The following is a 10255-nucleotide window of genomic DNA, read 5'->3' on the forward strand; positions in this document are numbered from 1 at the left end:
TTCCACATACTTTTTAATTTCTTCTTTAACTTCTTGGTTAGCCCATTCATTCTTTAGTAGGATGTTCTTCAGTCTCCAAGTATTTGTTACCTTTCCAAATTTTTTCTTGTGGTTCATTTCGAGTTTCATACCGTTGGGGTCTGAAAATATGCACGTATGATCTTGATCTTTTTGTACTTACTTAGGGCTGATTTGTGTCCCAGTATATGGTCTATTCTGGAGAACATTCCATGTGCACTCGAGAAGAATGTATCTTCTGCTGCTTTAGGATGAAATGTTCTGAATATATCTGTTAAGTCTATTTGGTCCAGGGTGTCATTCAAAGCCATTGTTCCTTGTTGATTTTTTGATTAGATGATCTGTCCGTTGCTGTGAGTGGGGTGTTGAAGTCTCCTACTATTATGGTATTACTATTGATGAGTTTCTTTATGTTTGTGATTAATTGATTTATATATTTGGGTGCTCTCACATTTGGCACATAAATGTTTACAATTGTTAGGTCTTCTTGGTCTATAGACCTCTTGATTATGATATAATGCCTTTCTGCATCTCTTGATACAGTCTTTATTTTAAAGTCTAGATTGTCTGATATAAGTATGGCTACTCTGGCTTTCTTTTGTTGGGCATTAGCATGATAGATTGTTCTCCATCCCCTTATTTTCAATCTGTAGGTGTCTTTAGGTCTAAAGTGGGTCTCTTGTAAATAGTATATAGATGGGTCTTGTTTTCTTATCCATTCTGTTATCCTATATCTTTTGATTGGAGCATTGAGTCCATTGACGTTTAGAGTGAGTACTGAAAGATATGAATTTATTGTCATTATGATGCCTGTAGAGTTGGAGTTTCTGGTGGTGTTCTCTGGTCCTTTCTAATATTTTTTTGCTTTTGGTATATATATATAATTTATATATATATACAATTTTCATCTTTTCTCCCCTCAGAGAGTCCCCCTTAAAATCTTGTGGGGCTGGTTTAGTGGTCACAAACTTCTTTAATTTTTGTTTGTCTGGGAAACTTTTTATCTCTCCTTCTATTTTGAATGACAGGCTTGGTGGAGAAAGAATTCTTGGCTGCATATTTTCCTGATTCAGCACACTGAATATATCCTGCCACTCCTTTCTGGCCTGCCAAGTTTCTGTGGATAGGTCTGCTGCAAACCTGATCTGTCGTCCCTTGTAGGTTAGGGACTTTTTTTCCTTTGCTGCTTTCATGATTCTCTCCTTGCCTGAGTATTTTGTGAATTTGACTATGATATGCTTTGTTAATGGTCGGTTTTTGTTGAATCTAATGGGAGTCCTCTGTGCTTCCTGGATTTTGATGTCTGTGTCTTTCCCCAGGTTAAGAAAGTTTTCTGCTATGATTTGCTTTCATAACCCTTCTATCCCTATTTCTCTCTCTTCCTCCTCTGGGACCCCTATGATTCTGATGTTGTTCCTTTTTAATGAGTCACTGATTTCTCTAATTCTTAAATTGTGCTCTTTTGCCTTCATCTCCCTCTTTTTTTCTGCTTCATTATTCTCTATAAGTTTGTCTTCTATATCACTGATTCTCTGTTCTGCCTTGTCCATCCTTGCCGCTGCTGCATTCATCCGTGATTGCAGTTCAGTTATAGCATTTTTAATTTCATTCTGGCTATTTTTTACTTCTTTTATCTCTGCAGCAAGAGTTTCTAATCTATTTTTGACTCAAGCTAGTATTCTTATCATTGTGATTCTAAATTCTGTTTCAGACATCTTGCTTGTGTCTGTGTTGGTTAGATCCCTGGCTGTCGTTTCTTCGTGCCCTTTCTTTTGGGACAAATTCCGTCGTTTTGTCATCTTGAAGGGAGAAAAGGAATTAATGAGATAAAAAATTGAAATTAAAAAAATTAAAGTTAAAAAGTATTAAAATTAAAAATTAAAAACACACACCCACACAAATCGAATAGATGATGCTAGATTCTAGGTGTGTTTTGGTCTGTGTGTAGAAAGTGGTTTGACAGATTAGAGAGACAAACAAACAACAACAAAAAAACAAAAATAAAAAACAAAAAAGGGGGGAGAGAAAAAAAGGAAATCATTTGAGAATTTGAAAAAATGAATACACTAAAGTAGACTAAAATACACAAAAGTAGAGAATATACTAGAAAAAATTATAGAAAAGTATTTTTAATAAAAATTAAAAACAAATATGAATTTTTTTCACTTTCCATGTTTAAGAAAAAAGAAAAGAAATGAAAAAGAGAAAAAAGATAAAAAAAGAAAAAAAAAGAAAAGACAAAAAAAGAAATTGTTTGAAAATTTGAAAAAGTGAATACACTGTAGTAGACTGAAATAAAATGATGGGAGTAAGATAGAATTTGAAAAATTTACATAAAATAAAAAATATAGTAATAAAAATTAAATAAAAATATTTTTAAAAAAATTGAAAGTAAAAATGAAGTTTTTCTCTTTCTACATTCAAGAAAAAGAAAAGAAATGAAAAAGAGAAAAAAAGAAAAAGAAAGAAAAAAGGAAATTGTTTGAAAGTTTGAAAAGGTGAGTACACTGAAGTAGACTAAAATAAAATGATGGGAGTAAAGTAGAATTTGAAAAAATTTACACAAAAGTAAAAAATATAGTAATAAAAATTAAAGACAGATATTTTTAATAAAAATTGAAAATAAAAATGAGTTTTTCTCTTTCTGTATTCAAGAAAAAGAAAAGAATTGTAAAAGAGAAACAGGAAAAAGAGAGACAAAAAAAATTGAATAGATGAACCTGCTAACAGATTGAAGTAGTACTGAAATTGCTTCGTTTTCCTCTAGAGGTCAGTCCATGTAGCTCTTTATAGTCCATAACTTAAGCCAGGGGTGAGGTTTGTGTTCTTGAAGAGTGAAGTTAGCCCAGTTGGGCAGGGCTCGGTGTAACAGCTCTGCTCTCCTGTAGATGGCGCTGCTAGCCTACTGGGGTGGATTGTTGCGGTGCTCATCGGTGTGCATGCGCATGCGTGGGAGCGGTGAAAAATGGCACCACCCAGCCACCCTGTCTGTTCTCCCGGATCAGCAATGGCGCACCGGTCCTCCGTCTTCAGCTCTCATCCACTCCCTGCTCTTCCACTCTCCGTGACCAGGCCCCAGGCAGTACCTCTCTCCCAAGTTTTATCTCAGATGCAGCTGTTTTCCCGGCCCCTTACTTCCAAAGGACTTCAGTTTTGACCTGCTCTGCCCCTCTGTGGGAGGGTCTCACCGAGCAATGGCTGAATGAGCAGTGGCTGAATGTCGACTGCACCCAGGAACGCCCACTGGACCCTGCTGTTGCTGGTGCCCCGAGACTGCGGCCAGGTGCCAGCCCACCCCCAAAAAAGATTGCGAGACAGTGTAGCCTCAGCATTTTAGGGACCATGGAAAATCGTAACACATATCTGGCATCAGGCTTCACCCTTAACGACCTTGTTCCAGCACCAGCGAATGTGGCCGTTTTCTGGGGTCTGCTGGGACCAGGTGGCTTCAACCATCTCTACCAAATGTCCTTCCTTCAGTGGAACTGCTTTTCCCCGTGTGGCCCGCGAGAACCTCCCGGACCACACTCTGTTCCTGGGGATTCGCCCTTCCCACCAGAGCACCACCAGGTATGGAGATGCGGAGTTGCAGCCTTTGCGCTCCCCTTGTTTACAGTCTTAATGGAATTTAAACCCTCTCCTTTCTCCTTTCTCCCTTTTTAATTTAGTTCCTGTGGCTGTTTCCAATTTTCCACGTTCTCTCCAGCTGCTTTTGGGGACGGGTGCTTTTCCCGTATGCTCCCCCCCCTCCCCAGTCTCTGTCCTCTCTCGCCCGCAAAAGGGGTTCCCTACCTTTTGGGGCTTCTTGGTCCCCAAGTTCAGCTCTTCGTGTTGCATACTTGCTGAATTCTGTGGTTCAGGTTGTGCAGATTGTTGTGTTAATCTTCCAATCGGTTTTCTAGGTGTGTAGGATGGTTTAGTGTCGGTCTGGCTGTATTTCATGGACGCAAGACACAAAAAGCTTCCATGCTGTCTCGCCATCTTGGCCCCCTTTTCCTAATTCTTGTACCTCCATCCTCACCAAAGGTAACTGCTATCTCGACTTTTAACACATAGATTGGTTTTGTTGGTTTCTGAACTTTATATAAATAGGCTAACAATGGGTCTTCTTTTAAGGTCTGGTTTTTTTTTTTTTTCTCCTTCTCAATATTATGTTTGTGAGATTCATCCATGTTCTTGTATGTAACAGCAGGTACTTTTCATTGCAGGGTAGTATCCCATGTAATGTTACCATACCACAATTATATTTATTCATTCTGCTGTTGATGGACTTTTGGATTGTTTCCAAGTATCATGTTGCTATGAGCATTATTGTTCATGCTTTATGATGCAGGTATTTCTTTTGGGTGTATCCCTAGAAGTGAAATTGATAGGTCAGAGGATGTGACTATTTTTATTTTGTCAACTGATGCTGTCAAAGTGGTTGAGTGAGTTTACATGCCCTCCGCACTGTAGGAATGTTCCTGTTGCCCTCCTTTCTGGTATTGATATTATCAGTCCTTATTTTTAGTCATTCTGGTGAGTTTGTAGTGGTATTGTGTTGTGGTTTTAATTTGCATTTTCCTGATTGCAATTGAGGTTGGGTGCCTTTCATTCGTTTATTGGCCATTTGGATATCTTATTTTGTGAATTTCCTTTTCAAGTCTCTGGTCTGTGTTTCTCTTGGATGGTCTGATTTTTTTCTTATTGCATTATAGGCATTATTTATAAATTCTGCATGTGAGGCCTTAGTTGGTGTATGTAGTACAAGGATCTTTCTCCACTTGGTGGCTTGCTTTTTCACTCTCTTAAAGGTGTCTTTTGATCAATGGAGGTCCTTCTTGTAGTCCAATATATCAATTTCCTTTGAGGCAATAGTTCTTAACGGATGTGATTGTCAGATACAGGACATCTAGTTAAACCTGAATACCAGATAAACAATAAAATAAATAAACAACAAAATAAATAAACAATAAAAAAATTGAATGTAAGTACTTCCCAGGTAATATTCGTGACACATACAATTTTGTTGTTGTTGTTTATCTGAGATTCAAGCTTAACTGGGTGTTCTGTTTTTTTCACCTAAATCTGGCAGCTGTACCCATAGGGGACATTTAACAATGTCTTTGAGGCATTTTTGATTGGCATAACTGGGGTGGTATTGGCAGAGGTACTGGCATCTAGTGGGAAGCCAGGGATGATGTTAAATATCTTATAATGCACAGGACAGCCCCCATAACAAAAATTTATCCAGTTCAAAATGTCAGTAGTGCAAGGTTGAGAAACTTGCTTTTAAGTTAGTGATTTTTGTGTGCCTTGAAGAAATCTTTCTAAACCCCAATGTGAAGAGATACTGTCTTGTCAAATTTGTCTACAAGTTTTATTGTTTTACCTGTCATGTATGAATCACCTGGAACTGACTGTTTTTTTTTTTTTAAGTTTATTTATTTATTTTTGAGAGAGAGAGAGAGAAAGAGAGCATGGCAGCAGAGCAAGAGAGAGAGGGAGACAGAGAATCCCAAGCAGGCTCTGTAATGTTGGCACAGAGCCCGACGTGGGGCTTGAACTCATGAACCGTGAGATCATGACCTGAGCCAAAATCAGGAGTAAGACACTTGGGGCTCCTGGGGTGGCTCATTCGGTTAAACATCTGACCTCGGCTCAGGTCATGATCTCACGATTCGTGAGTTTGAGCCCTGCATGGGGCTCTGTGCTGACAGCTCAGATCCTGGAGCCTGCTTTGGATTCTGTGTCTCCCTCTCTCTCTGCTCCTCCCCTGATAGTACTCTGTCTCTGTCTCTCTCAAAAATAAATAAAAAACATTAAAAAAATTTAAAAGCTTATTTTGAGAGACAGAAAGAGAGAGAAAGGCAGAGAGAGAGGGAGAGAACTCCAAGCAGGCTCTGCTCTGGCAGTGCAGAGTCCAATGTGGGGCTTAATCCCATGACCTGAGTCCAAACCAAGAGTCAGGTGCTTAACCGACTGAGTCACCCAGGTGCCCCCTTGGAATTGATGTTTGTGTGTTTGTGAGGTAGGGGTCAAATTTCATTTTCCCCGTTGATCTTCACCTGGCCCAGCAATAAAAGGACAAAGGACAGTCCTTTCCCACTGCCCTGAATTTCCTCCTTTGCCAGGAAATGTGTCCCTGGAGTTACAGAATGTGTTAATGAGCAGATCACTGCTGTGGACACCTGGAGCTTCATGTCACCAGGGACTTTTGGGAGATGGTGTAAGACACGCCTCAGACTTGTCTCCCCAGTAGAGTGATGACACTGGGTTAATCACTCACCAATTCCCATCCCTTTTGCGTTGAGGCCACTTTAGGGGCCACTTCTGATCTCCTGTGAGCACTGGCTGAGCATGCTTCTACACCAGAGCAAGCTTTTAGGGAAAGAGTTGTGATGAGCTGGGTAAGAAGCCTTGAGTGGAAGCTCCCTTCAGTGAGCAGTTACAGGGTAGGGACACCTCCTTCTGAAATGGCCGGGTCCACTGCTGGCCCACATTCAGGTCATTTCATCTTGTCATTGATTCTTCAAGGTAGTGGTTCTTTCTTTCTTTCTTTCTTTCTTTCTTTCTTTCTTTCTTTCTTTTTCTCTTTCTTTCTTTCTCTATCTATCTATCTATCTATCTATCCTGGCATCTACCTATCTATAAGAGATATTTATTTTAAGGAATTGGCTCACGCCACTGTGGGAGCTGGCAGGTTTGAAATCTGTAGGGCATGTCAGCAGGTTGGGAATTCAGGTAAGGGTTGACATTGCAGTGTTGAGTCCGAACCCCTCAGGGCAGCCATCTGGAGACTAAGACAGGCTTTCTATGTTGCAGTCTTTTTTTTTTTTTTAAATGTTTATTTATTTTTGAGAGAGAGAGAGGAAGAGAGTGAGTAGGGGAGGAGCAGAGAGAGAGGGACAGAAGATCTGAAGTGGGCTTCCCCCTGACAGCAGCCAGCCTGATGTGGGGCTTGAACTCAAGAACCACAAGATCACGACCCGAGAGCCAAAGTTGTATGCTCAATGACTGAGCCACCCAGGCGCCCCTCTATGTTGCAGTCCTGAGGAGAGTTCCTTTTATGTCAGGAAACCTCAGTCTTTGTTCATAAGGCCTTCACCTGATTGGATGGAGCCCACCTGCGGGTGGAGGACGTCAGAGTCTGCTGATTTAGATGTTAATCACTTTATAAGGCTAACCTACAGTCCCTGCCAGTTGCAGTTGGTCCTGGGGCCATTAATACTAGTTGTTGCCTTCCTCCTCTGGCACCCATTCCCCGCCTCCCTCCTGCTCCACCACATGGCAAGCTCTTCTGTTGGTTTAAATTGTTTACCCAGTAGGGTAACCCAGACCTTTATCTCAGAGGTTACTGTGCTTTTTTTTTTTTTTTTAAATTTTTTTTTTTTAACCTTTATTTATTTTTGAGACAGAGAGAGACAGAGCATGAATGGGGGAGGGTCAGAGAGAGGGAGATACAGAATCTGAAACAGGCTCCAGTCTCTGAGCTGTCAGCACAGAGCCCGACGCGGGGCTCGAACTCACGGACTGCGAGATCATGACCTGAGCCGAAGTCGGACGCTTAACCGACTGAGCCACCCAGGCGCCCCTGTGCTTTTTTTTTTTAAGGGAAGGGTTGCTGCAGTTACAGGTTTTAGTTATCACTGGGCATAAAAGCACCAAAGAGTACCTCATACTCCTCCCTGCCCTTATTACATGACAACTCTATCTTTGCATGATAATAAGGGTGAGTTATTCATGGTAGTGAGGTAAATTCACTGTTGCCTAGAGATTCACTCATTATCAAGACAGGCTTGGCATGACAGCTGGCAGCCATAACTTTAGATTTAGTGGAACCCTTACTATACCCTCAGCCCCAGCGGGAGCAAATCCCCTGGTCTATTTCTGGGAACCAGGGCCCTGAATTCAGTAGGTCTGATCACAGACACTTGATGTCCCAAGATCAGATACTCAGTGTCTATTAGGGTCCAGTAGCTTCCCAGGAGCTACTTTTTGTATGATAAATAACTCTGTGCTACTGATGGCATGGCTTTACTACAGAACCTTAGAGGTCTGTTCTGTAAATCAGGGCTTGTCAGTCACTTTGTAGGGTCCCCACTCTTATCTATCGGGAGTACCTGTAACACCCATGGGTTCTTCTGGGGTTCTTTGAGTTCTGCCTGAACCTGCTACAGATTGCTCTCTTGCCTTGGAAGACTTTCTCTTGAAACCGTCATCAGATTTCTGAGACATCTATTAAATGGGCCAGAACAATATTCTCAAGTGTTTATATGCTGTCTCCAAAATCCAAAGAGGCCTACCATGCACTATTCCTCTCAATGGCCCATGCCATCACTATAGCGGGCCAGTTTTATGTTCTGGGCAATGTCCAGACATAAAGGCCTCTTTGGGCTCATCCTGTAAGAGAACTGGAGAGTTGCCATAATCTTGAGACAAGATGGTGAATGCAGACTGCTTTCCTTCTCCAGTGAATGCAAACTGCTCTGACCTGTCTGCTTGGTGCAGACTGAAAGAACACGTTTGCCTGATCCAAAGTCACATATAAAATGCTACAGGCTGTGTTGATCTGTTCTTGCAAACATATGACATACAAAATAGCAGCAGCATTTGGGGCTGCTACGTGGTGAAGTTTATGGTGGTCCATTGCTGTTTGCCATGGTATATCTGGCTTTCCAGGATACTATCCCCTGCACCTTTAAATCTTAAAAAAAATTTTTTTTTTAACGTTTATTTATTTTTGAGACAGAGAGAGACAGAGCATGAAAGGGGGAGGGGCAGAGAAAGAGGGAGACACAGAATCGGAAGCAGGCTCCAGGCTCCGAGCCATCAGCCCAGAGCCCGACACGGGGCTCACACTCATGGGCCGCGAGATCGTGACCTGAGTCGAAGTCGGACGCTTAACTGACCGAGCCACCCAGACGCCCCTTAAATCTTTAAGAGTGCCACTACACTATGCCATTTCATCTGGGATGTTGTATTGTTTCTGATTTATCATTTTGGCCAGATGTGGGGATGCAGCTACACGTGCTTCCTCTTAGCCTTTCTTTTTTTTTTTTTTTTTATTTAAAATTAATTAATTATTTATGTATTTATTTATTAAAAATTTTTAAGGTTGATTTATTTTTGAGAGAGAGAAACAGAATGTGAGTGGGGGAAGGGCAGAGAGAGAGGGAGACACAGAATCCTTAGCAGGTTCCAGGCTCTGAGCTGCCAGCACAGAGCCTGATGCGGGGCTTGAACTCACAGACCGTGAGATCATGACCTGAACCAAAGGTGGATGCTAACCGACTGAGCCACCCAGGTGTCCCCAAAAGATTTTATTTTTTAGTAGTCTCTACCCCCAATGTGGGGCTCGAACTCACATGCTCTATCCTCTGACTGGGCCAGCCAGGTGCCCTTCCTCTTAGCCTTTCTTACCAAAATGGACCTTATTTCATAAATCAGAGAATCATTATGAGAGTTCTGTCAGCTTCTAAGTCCCGAATATACATGCCAAGTATGCACTCGGAGTCCAGGGAATTGACCATAGTGTGGGGTCAAGAACCCAAATGACCTACTGTGACACAGACACGAACGAGGACTTCATTTGTCACTTGGCGCATAGGTCTCAGCTCTAACAGATGGGGCGCGGCTGCATATCAGGTTTTCAAGTACTACTCCCCACTCATATCCTATATGCAAGAGCCCTCAAACGTTCTGGACATTTTGTAGGTTCCCTTGGCCAAGGATGAGAAGATATCTCCTGAAGTTCAGATCAAGGGTGGTAGGAGGACCTGAGGTCAGCAGCTCTCTCAGATGCAGCTGGGGCAGGGGGAGACTAGAGAAGCTGTTTATAAAATGCTGAACAAAGGGGGCAAAACACAAGGCAGAAGAGACAGCAAACACTCTGTTCTCCTGAAGCTGTTAGCTGAGTTTCCTTTGGTGGTCCCTCATGTTTCCCAGCATGAGAGTGTGTCCCCTTTTTGGGATGGAGTGGTGGGATCTAGGTTATATCCCTGTCTAGAGGAGCCAGTGTTAGCCCTTCATTGTTACCCAGTGATGGAAAGGTGTCTCTCTGGCTCCTACAATGGCTTTGCCCTGTTGGTGGCCTCTGTCACCTAGGTGCCAGAAGTCTCCCTCTTGAGGGGTTGCCTTAAAAAAAAAGTAGCGGTCCCTGCCTCTCACATAGAAATGAATCACAAAAGTATCCCTCCTGGGCCAGCTACCTCTCCTGCACCTGAAACTACTTTAGCACAGGCTTGAGGCTATGTAA

The sequence above is a fragment of the Panthera onca genome, chromosome B3 (genome assembly GCF_046562875.1).
Source record: "Panthera onca isolate mPanOnc1 chromosome B3, mPanOnc1 haplotype 2, whole genome shotgun sequence".
NCBI classification, from domain to species: Eukaryota; Metazoa; Chordata; class Mammalia; order Carnivora; family Felidae; genus Panthera; species Panthera onca.